Below are 11430 nucleotides of genomic sequence, written 5' to 3' on the forward strand. Positions count from 1 at the left end.
CTATATAAGTGGCTCCTATTCCGTACCTCTTCACATTGAAATTCTCCTTTCTTCATACTTCTTACTCTCACCCACACCCACAGCTATACCCTGTCTTAACCCGACCGAATTCCATCATCAACCCATACTCATGGCATCGTCCAGCTCTAAAAGAAGAAAAGGGAAGGAGCCTATGGAGCAACGCCCTTTTAATGAGAAAAAATTTAGAACCTTCCACCATGCATTACAATTTGGGTGGATGGCTGATAAAGGGATCATATATGAGCTAGGCTTTCAAGTCAAGAAAACTGAGTGTCCCGAAATTGCAGAGAAGGTGAAAAAGAGAAGATGGGAGCTCCTGAATGATCCAGTCACAAAAGTAAATGAAACTCTTATGAGAGAGTTTTATGCAAATGCAGTCAGGTATGATAAGGCAGATGAGTCCTATATAAGCTTTGTAAGAGGGGTAACAGTGGATTTTAGTCCCATAAACATCATGAGGGCGTTAAAGCTACGAATCATACTATTTGCAGAAGAGAGCAATCAATCCAGAATAGATAGTAGTCCCAATTATGACTAGATTGTACAAGATATCTGCATACAAGGAGCTGATTGGGTAAGAAATTCCCATAGGAAGCCCAAATTCATTAAGAGAGGGGATCTCACTCCTGAAGCAAAGGGGTGGTTCGAAATTGTAAGGAGATCTATCCTCCCTACCGGAAACAACTCAGAGGTAAACCTTAAGAGAGCAACAATGGTGCAATGTATACTCAAAGGGGGAGAGATCAAGGTTCACGAACTCATAGCTCAAGGCATTCAAAAGTTCGCTGAGAAAAGTGATTCTGGATGAAAGTTAGGCTACCCCAGCACCATTTTCTGTCTGTGCGACAGAGCTGGGGTGGTGTTCGAAGATGAAAACCCCGAATGGATAAAAGCTGGCATCCCAATTACTGTCCGACGGATGCATTCTGTTGCATAACCCCTACCTTAACGAAGGCTAAGAAAGAGGGCAGTCCATCAAGCCGTAGAAGGACAAAACTCAGAGGAGCAAGCCCCAGCCACTTTGGACATGCATCAATTACAAGAAGCCATTGATGGCTTGTCTAGGCAATATTTGGAGAATCAAGGGGCACAGAAGGAGCTCCAACTACAAATGATGGATCGCTAAGAAGAATCATTCTCTAGATGGATGAATCAACAAGGGGAGTGGCCAAAGCAATTGATGGAGCAGCAACTAGAATAAGGAAGACAATGGGGTGAATCCTTCCATAGGTTGAACCAAAAGCAAGATCAACAACAAGAAGCCATCCAAAAGCTAGTCAACATCCAAGCACATCAAGGTGCGCACATACATGAGATGCATCGAAAACAAAGAGAACAGGCAGAGCTCTTCGACGAATACAGGGCATTTTCAGAAGGAGTCTATATGAGTGAAACTAGATATCATGTGAACACTAAAGCCAGGCTCGGATACTTAGTCGGACAACTGCCTATATTACACCCAGGAATCATAAGATATGAAGAAGTAAAGGATGAATTGGCACGAGAAGAAAGAGAAAGAGCAGAAAAGAGTCATGAATCAGTAAGGAAGGCACTAGAGGATTGGAAAAGAGCCAGAATGACACAGACACAAGGAAGCGCAAGTGGACACAAAGAGAATAAACAAGAGAGAGAGCATGGTCATCCACATGAGTAAAAGGTGGCAGAGTTCCTTTTCATTTTCTTTTTTTCAATGTCTAAATAAGGAAAATCATGTATGAAATAGAACATACTTCCATAGTAGCTTAGGAAGTTTCAATTGTGCCTTTAAGATTTCATTGCTTAAGTCCATGTGTGCTGATGAGCGGATAATTTATACGCTTTTTGGCATTATTTTTAGTATGTTTTTAGTAGGATCTAGTTACTTTTAGGGATGTTTTTATTAGTTTTTATGTTAAATTCACATTTCTGGACTTTACTATGAGTTTGTGTGTTTTTCTGTGATTTCAGGTATTTTCTGGCTGAAATTGTAGGACTTGAGCAAAAATCAGATTCAGAGGTTGAAGAAGGACTGCTGATGCTGTTGGATTCTGACCTCTCTGCACTCAAAGTGGATTTTCTAGAGCTACAGAACTACAAATGGCACACTCTCAACGGCGTTGGAAAGTAGACATCCAGCACTTTCTAGCAATATATAATAGTCCATACTTTGCCCAAATGTAGATGACGCAAAAGGGCGTTGAACGCCAGTTCTACGCTGCAGTCTGGAGTTAAACGCCAGAAACACGTCACAAACCAGAGTTGAACGCCAAAAACACGTTACAACTTGGCGTTCAACTCCAAAAGAAGCCTCTGTACGTGTAAACTTCAAGCTCAGCCCAAGCACACACCAAGTGGGCCCCGGAAGTGAATTTCTGCATCAATTACTTACTTCTGTAAACCCTAGTAGCTAGTCTAGTATAAATAGGACTTTTTACTATTGTATTTACATCTTCGGATCATCTTGGGACGTCTAGTTCTTAGATCATGGAGGGCTGGCCACTCGGCCATGCCTGAACCTTTCACTTATGAATTTTTCAACGGTAGAGTTTCTACACATCATAGATTAAGGTGTGGAGCTCTGCTGTTCCTCTAAGATTAAGGCAAAGTACTACTGTTTTTCTATTCAATTCAACTTATTCTGCTTCTAAGATATCCATTCTCACTTTAACATGAATGTGATGATCGTGACAGTCATCATCATTCCCTATGAACACGTGCGTGACAACCACTTCCGTTCTACCTTAGATTGAATGAGTATCTCTTGGATTCTTTAATCAGAATCTTCGTGGTATAAGTTAGAACCCATGGATGGCCATTCCTGAGATCCGGAAAGTCTAAACCTTGTCTGTGGTATTTCGAGTAGGATCTGGGAAGGGATGGCTGTGACGAGCTTCAAACTCGCGAGTGCTGGGCGTAGTGACAGACGTAAAAGGATCAATGGATCCTATTCCAGTATGATCAAGAACCGACAGATGATTAGCCATGCAATGACAGCGCATTGGACCATTTTCACTGAGAGGACAGGATGTAGCCATTGACAACGGTGATGCCTAACATACAGCTTGCCATAGAAAGGAGTAGGACTGATTGGATGAAGACAGCAGGAAAGCAGAGGTTCAGAGGAACGAAAGCATCTCTATACGCTTATCTGAAATTCTCACCAATGATTTACATAAGTAGTTCTATCTTTATTTTCTGTTTATTTATTATTATTATTCGAAAACTCCATAACCATTTAATATCCGCCTGACTGAGATTTACAAGATGACCATAGCTTGCTTCATACCAACAATCTTCGTGGGATCGACCCTTACTCACGTAAGGTTTTATTACTTGGACGACCCAGTGCACTTGCTGGTTAGTTGTATCAAAGTTGTGACAAATTATGAATTAAGATTTGAGCACCAAGTTTTTGGAGCCATTATCAGGGATCACAATTTCGTGCACCAAGTTTTTGGCGCCGTTGCCGGGGATTGTTCGAGTTTGGACAACTGACGGTTCATCTTGTTGCTCAGATTAGGTAATTTTCTTTTTGTCCTATTTTCAAAAATTTTTCAAAAATATTTCAAAAATTTCTCATCTGTTTTCGAAAATTATTCTAAATTTTTAAGAATGAATTCTAGTGTTTCATAAAGCATGTTGAAGCCTGGCTGGCTGTAAAGCCATGTCTAATTCTTTTGGACTGTAGCTTCCAACCATCAGCATAGAGGCAAGTTAATTGGAATATCAGCTGTTGCATGCCTGATTTATATCCTAAAGCTGGCTGGCTATTAAGCCATGCCCAACCCTTGGATTGGAGCTTTAGGCCAACATTGAAAGATTCCTGGGATTCTTATTAAAAATTTTGAATTTCTTATTTTCTTTTTCCTATATGTTTTTCGAAAAAAATTTAAAAGAAAATACAAAAAAATCATAAAATCATAAAATCAAAAATATTTTGTGTTTCTTGTTCGAGTCTTGAGTTAATTTCAAGTTTGGTGTCAATTGCATTTTTTTAAAAAATTTATGCATTTTTTGAAAATTCATGCATTCATAATGTTCTTCATGATCTTCAAGTTGTTCTTGGTAAGTGTTCTTGTTTGATCTTTAAATTTTCTTGTTTTATGTCTTTTCTTGTTTTTCATATGCATTTTTCGTTTGTTAGAGTCCAAGCATTAAAGATTTCTAAGTTTGGTGTCTTGCATGTTTTCTTTGCATAAAAATTTTTCCAAAATATGTTCTTGATGTTCATCATGATCTTCAAAGTGTTCTTGGTGTTCAACTTGACATTCATAGTGTTCTTGCATGCATCACATGTTTTGATCCAAAATTTTCATGCATTGAGTCTTTTTGATGTTTTTCTCTTTCATCATTAAAAATTCAAAAATCAAAAAAATATCTTCCCCTTTTTCTTCTCATAAATTCGAAAATTTGAGTTGACTTTTTCAAAACTTTTTAAAATTTAGTGGTTTCTTATGAGTCAAATCAAATTCTCAATTTAAAAATCTTATCTTTTTCAAAATCTTTTTCAAAAATCATATATTTTTCATTTTTCTTATTTATTTTCGAAAATTCTCATATATTTTTCTTAATTTTATATCATATTTTCGAAAATATCATCAACAATTAATGTTTTGATTCAAAAATTTCAAGTTTGTTACTTGCTTGTTAAGAAAGATTCAAACTTTAAGTTCTAGAATTATATCTTGTGATTTCTTGTGAATCAAGTCATTAATTGTGATTTTAAAAATTAAATCTTTTTCAAAACTAATTTCAATCATATCTTTTCAAAAATATCTTTTTATCTTATCTTTTTCAAAATCATATCTTTTTAATCATACCTTTTCATATCATATCTTTTTCAAATATCTTTTTTAACTTCTTATCTTCTTATCTTTTAAAAATTGATTTTCAAAATTTGTTTCAACTAACTAATTAACTTTTTGTTTGTTTCTTATCTCTTTCAAAACTACCTAACTAACTATCCCTCTCTAATTTTCGAAAATACCTCCCTCTTTTTCAAAAATTCTTTTTAATTACTTAATTGTTTTAAATTTTAATTTTAATTTTATTTCCCCTTTAATTTTCGAAAATCATCAACTCCTTTTCAAAAATTATTTTCGAAAACTTATCTCTCTCATCTTCTTCTATTTATTTAATTACTTACTAACACTTCTCTTCATCTCATATCTCTGCTCCTATCCTCACCCTTGTGTTTGGATTATCCATTCTTCTTTACATTACATTCTTTTCTTCTTTTACTCACACAAAGGAATCTCTATACTGTGACGTAGAGGATTCCATACTTTCTTTGTTATTCCTTTCTTTGTCATATGAGCAGGAGCAAGGACAAGAACATTCTTGTTGAAGCAGATCCTGAACCTGAAAGGACTCTGAAAAGGAAACTAAGAGAAGCTAAAATACAACAATCCAGAGACAACCTTACAGGAATTTTTGAACAGGAAAAGGAGACGGTAGCCGAAAATAATAATAATGCAAGGAGGATGCTTAGTGACTTTACTGCACCTAATTCCAATTTACATGGAAGAAGCATCTCAATTGCTACCATTAGAGCAAATAACTTTGAGCTGAAACCTCAATTAGTTTCTCTGATGCAGCAGAACTGCAAGTTTCATGGACTTCAATCTGAAGGCCCTTTTCAGTTCTTAACTGAATTCTTGCAGATCTGTGATACTGTTAAGACCAGTGGGGTTGATCCCGAGGTCTACAGGCTTATGCTTTTCCCGTTTACTGTAAGAGACAGAGCTAGAACATGGTTGGACTCACAACCTAGAGATAGCCTGAACTCTTGGGATAAGCTGGTCAAGGCTATCTTAGCCAAGTTCTTTTCTCCTCAAAAACTTAGTAAGCTTAGAGTGGATGTCCAAACCTTCAGACAAAAAGAAGGTGAATCCCTCTATGAAGCTTGGGAGAGATACAAGCAACTGACCAAAAAGTGTCCTTCTGACATGCTTTCAGAATGGACCATCCTTGATATATTCTATGATGGTCTGTCTAAATTAGCTAAGATGTCATTGGATACTTCTGCAGGTGGATCCATTCACCTAAAGAAAACGCCTGCAAAAGCTCAAGAACTTGTTGACATGGTTGCTAATAACCAGTTTATGTACACTTCTGAGAGGAATCCTGTGAGTAATGGGACGCCTCAGAAGAAGGGAGTTCTTGAAATTGATGCTTTGAATGCCATATTAGCTCAGAATAAAATATTGACTCAGCAAGTCAATATGATTTCTCAGAGTCTGAATGGAATGCAAGCTGCATCCAATAGTACTCAAGAGGCATCTTCTGAAGAAGAAGCTTATGATCCTGAAAACCCTGCAATAGCAGAGAGAATTACATGGGTGAACTATATGAAAACACCTATAATCCCTCATGGAGAAATCACCCAAATCTCTCATCGAAGGATCAACAAAAGCCTCAACAAGGCTTTAGTAAAGGTGGAAGAAACAGGTTTAACAATAGTAAACCTTTTCCATCATCCACTCAGCAACAGACAGAGAATTCTGAGCAGAATCCATCTAGCTTAGCAAATTTAGTCTCTGATTTATCTAAGGCCACTCTGAGTTTCATGAATGAAACAATGTCCTCCATTAGAAATTTGGAGGCACAAGTAGGCTAGCTGAGTAAAAGGATCACTGAAATCCCTCCTAGTACTCTCCCAAGCAATACAGAAGAAAATCCAAAAGGAGAGTGCAAGGCCATTGATATAACCATCATGGCCGAATCCAAGGAGGAAGGAGAAGACGTGAATCCCAAGGAGGAAGACCTCCTGGGACGTCCAGTGATCAATAAGGAGTTCCCCTCTGAGGAACCAAAGGAATCTGAGACTCATCTAGAGACCATGGAGATTCCATTGAACCTCCTTATGCCATTCATGAGCTCTGATGATTATTCCTCTTCTGAAGAGAATGAGGATGTTACTGAAGAGCCAGTTGCCGAGTTCCTTGGTGCAATCATGAAGCTGAATGCCAATTTATTTGGTAAAGAGACTTGGGGAGATGAACCTCCCCTGTTCACCAATGAACTAAATGCATTGGATCAACTGAGATTGCCTCAGAAGAAACAGGATCCTGGAAAGTTCCTAATACCTTGTACCATAGGCACCATGACCTTTGAGAAGGCTCTATGTGACCTTGGGTCAGGAATAAACCTCATGCCACTATCTGTAATGGAGAAACTGGGAATCTTTGAGGTGCAAGCTGCTAGAATCTCATTAGAGATGGCAGACAATTCAAGAAAAGAGGCTTATGGTCAGGTAGAGGACATGTTAGTAAAGGATGAAGGCCTTTACATCCCTGCTGATTTCATAATCCCAGACACTGGGAAGGAAGAGGATGAATCCATCATCCTTGGAAGACCCTTCCTAGCCACAGCAAGAGTTGTGATTGATGTAGACAGAGGAAAATTGATCCTTCAAATGAATGAGGACAACCTTGTGTTTAAAACTCAAGAATCTCCTTCTGTAACAATGGAGAGGAAGCATAGAAAGCTTCTCTCAGTACAGAGTCAACTGAAGCCCCCACAGTCAAACTCTAAGTTTGGTGTTGGGAGGCCTCAGCCAAACTCTATGTTTGGTGTTGAACTCCCATATCCAAACTCTAAGTTTGGTGTTGGGAAGTCTATAAAATTGACCCGATCACCTGTGTGGCTCCATGAGAGTCCACTGTCAAGCTATTGACATTAAAGAAGCGCTTGTTGGGAGGCAACCCAATTTTTATTTATCTAATTTTATTTTATTATTCTTTCATGTTTTATTAGGTTCATGATCATGTGGAGTCACAAAATAAATACAAAAATTAAAAACAAAATCAAAAATAGCAGAAGAAAAATCACAGCCTGGAGGAAGGGCTTACTGGCGTTTAAACGCCAGTAAGGAGCATCTGGCTGGCGTTCAACGCCAGAACAGAGCATGGATCTGGCATTGAACGCCCAAAACAAGCAGCATCCTGGCGTTCAAACGCCAGGAATGCACACTGAGGAAAGCTGTCACTGAACGCCAGAAACAAGCATAGAACTGGCATTCAACGCTAGAAATATGCTGCATCTGGGCGATGAACGCCCAGAACAAGCACCAATTCGGCGTTTAAACACCAGAATTGCAGGCAAAGACATTTTACATGCCTAATTGGTGCAGGGATGCAATTCCTTGACCCCTCAAGATCTGTGGACCCCACAAGATCATCACAGCATCTGTGGACCCCACAGGATCCCCACCTACCTCCACTCATACTCTTCCCTCTTCTCATTCATCCTCTCTTCCCAATAAACACCCTTCCCCAAAACCCTTCACCAATCACCTCAAGCTCTCTTCCAAATTACCCTTTCACCTATCACCTCAAGCTCTCCATAAACCTACCTTATAAACCCCACCTACCTTCAAAATTCAAAATCACTTTCCTACCCAAACCCACCCTAAATAGCTGAACCTAACCCATCTCCCTCCACTATATAAACCCCTCCATTCTTCTTCATTTTCACACAACACAACCCTCTCTTCCTCTTCTTGGCCGAAACACAAACCTCTCTCCCTCTCCTCCATTTCTTCTTCTTCATCTTTTCTTTCTTCTCTTGCTCGAGGGCGAGCAATATTCTAAGTTTGGTGTGGTAAAAGCATAAGCTTTTTGTTTTTCCATTACCATTGATGGCACCTAAGACCGGAGAATCCTCTAGAAAAGGGAAAGGAAAGACAAAAGCTTCCACCTCCGAGTCATGGAAGATGGAAAGATTCATCTCCAAAGCCCATCAAGACCACTTCTATGATGTTGTGGCCAAGAAGAAGGTGATCCCCGAGGTCCCTTTAAAACTCAAGAAAAATGAGTATCTGGAGATCCGACATGAGATCCAAAGAAGAGGTTGGGAAGTTCTAACAAACCCCATCCAACAAGTCGGAATTCTAATGGTTTAAGAGTTCTATGCTAATGCATGGATCACTAGGAACCATGATCAAAGTAAGAATCCGAACCCAAAGAATTATCTCACCATTGTTCGGGGGAAATACTTAGATTTTAGTCCGGAAAATGTGAGGTTGGCGTTCAACTTGCCAATGATGGAAGAAAACGCACGCCCCTACACAAGGAGAGTCAACTTTGATCAAAGGTTGGACCAAGTCCTCATGGACATATGTGTGGAAGGAGCTCAATGGAAGATTGACTCAAAAGGAAAACCGGTTCAACTGAGAAGACTGGACCTTAAGCCTGTAGCTAGAGGATGGTTGGAGTTCATTCAACGCTCAATCATTCCCACTAGCAACCGGTCTGAAGTTACTATAGACCGGGCCATCATGATCCATAGCATCATGATTGGAGAAGAGGTGGAGGTTCATGAGATTATACCTCAAGAACTCTACAAGGTGGCTGACAAGTCCTCCACTATGGCAAGGTTAGCCTTCCCTCACCTCATTTGCCATCTATGCAATTCGGCTGGGATTGACATAGAGGGAGATATCCTCATTGATGAGGACAAGCCCATCACTAAGAAAAGGATGGAGCAAACAAGAGAGCCTATTCATGGATCTCAAGAGACGCATGAAGAAGCTCATCACCAAGAAATCCCTGAGATGCCTCAAGAGATGCACTTTCCTCCACAAAATTTTTGGGAGTAAATCAACACCTCCCTAGGAGAATTAAGTTCCAGCATGGGACAATTAAGGGTGGAACATCAAGATCACTCCATCATCCTCCATGAAATTAGAGAAGATCAAAGAGCAATGAGAGAGGAGCAACAAAGACAAGGAAGAGACATAGAAGAGCTCAAGGACATCATTGGTTCCTCAAGAAGAAAACGCCACCATCACTAAGGTAGACTCATTCCTTGTTCTCAAATTTTCTGTTTTTCGTTTTCTTTATGTTAAGTTCTTATCTATGTTACTGTCTTATTACATGATCATTAGTATTTAGTAACTTTGTCTTAAAGTTATGAATGTCCTATGAATCCATCACCTCTCTTAAATAAAAATGTTTTTAATTCAAAAGAACAAGAAGTACATGAGTTTCGAATTTATCCTTGAACTTAGTTTAATTATATTGATGTGGTGACAATACTTTTTGTTTTCTAAATGAATGCTTGAACAGTGCATATGTCTTTTGAAGTTGTTGTTTATGAATGTTAAATATGTTGGCTCTTGAAAGAATGATGACAAGGAGACATGTTATTTGATAATCTGAAAAATCATAAAAATGATTCTTGAAGCAAGAAAAAGCAGTGAATACAAAGCTTGCAGAAAAAAAATGGCAAAAAAAAAAGAGAAAAAGAAAAAGCAAGCAGAAAAAGCCAAAAGCTCTTAAAACCAAAAGGCAAGAGCAAAAAGCCAATAACCCTTAAAACCAAAAGGCAAGGGTAAATAAAAAGGATCCCAAGGCTTTGAGCATCAGCGGATAGGAGGGCCTAAAGGAATAAAATCCTGGCCTAAGCGGCTAAACCAAGCTGTCCCTAACCATGTGCTTGTGGCGTGAAGGTGTCAAGTGAAAACTTGAGACTAAACGGTTAAAGTCAAGGTCCCAAGAAAAAACAGAGTGTGCTTAAGAACCCTGGACACCTCTAATTGGGGACTTTAGCAAAGCTGAGTCACAATCTGAAAAGATTCACCCAATTATGTGTCTATGGCATTTATGTATCCGGTGGTAATATTGGAAAACAAAGTGCTTAGGGCCACAGCCAAGACTCATAAAGTAGCTGTGTTCAAGAATCAACATACTGAACTAGGAGAATCAATAACACTATCTGAACTCTGAGTTCCTATAGATGCCAATCATTCTGAACCTCAATGGATAAAGTGAGATGCCAAAACTATTCAAAAGGCAAAAAGCTACAAGTCCCGCTCATCTGATTGGAGCTATGTTTCATTGATAATTTGGAATTTATAGTATATTCTCATCTTTTTATCCTATTTGATTTTCAGTTGCTTGGGGACAAGCAACAATTTAAGTTTGGTGTTGTGATGAGCGGATAATTTATACGCTTTTTGGCATTATTTTTAGTTTATTTTTAGTAGGATCTAGTTATTTGTAGGGATGTTTTTATTAGTTTTTATGTTAAATTCACATTTCTGGACTTTACTATGATTTTGTGTGTTTTTCTGTGATTTCAAGTATTTTCTGGCTGAAATTGAGGGACTTGAGCAAAAATCAGATTCAGAGGTTGAAGAAGGACTGCTGATGCTGTTGGATTCTGACCTCCCTACACTCAAAGTGGATTTTCTGGAGCTACAGAACTCCAAATGGCGCGCTCTCAACGGCTTTAGAAAGTAGTCATCCAGGGCTTTCCAGCAATATATAATAGTCCATACTTTGCCCAAATGTAGAGGACGCAAAAGGAAGTTTAACGCCAGTTCTACGCTGTAGTCTGGAGTTAAACGCCAGAAACACGTCACAAACCAGAGTTGAACGCCAAAAATACGTTACAACTTGGCGTTCAACTCCAAAAGAAGCCTCT

The 11430-nt window shown here is 38.8% G+C and overlaps 1 non-coding gene across 1 annotated transcript; it reads right to left on the minus strand.

The window, feature by feature from the left end:
- Nucleotides 1-5846: 5846 nt before the first annotated feature.
- LOC148580471 (small nucleolar RNA R71) lies at nt 5847-5954 on the minus strand. The gene has a single exon (XR_015896481.1). It is a non-coding gene; the product is annotated as a small nucleolar RNA R71 (small nucleolar RNA).
- Between the last annotated feature and the right edge of the window lie 5476 nt (nt 5955-11430).

This window comes from Arachis ipaensis, chromosome B10 (assembly GCF_059453495.1).
Source record: "Arachis ipaensis isolate K30076 ecotype BB chromosome B10, ASM5945349v1, whole genome shotgun sequence".
Classification (NCBI taxonomy): domain Eukaryota; kingdom Viridiplantae; phylum Streptophyta; class Magnoliopsida; order Fabales; family Fabaceae; genus Arachis; species Arachis ipaensis.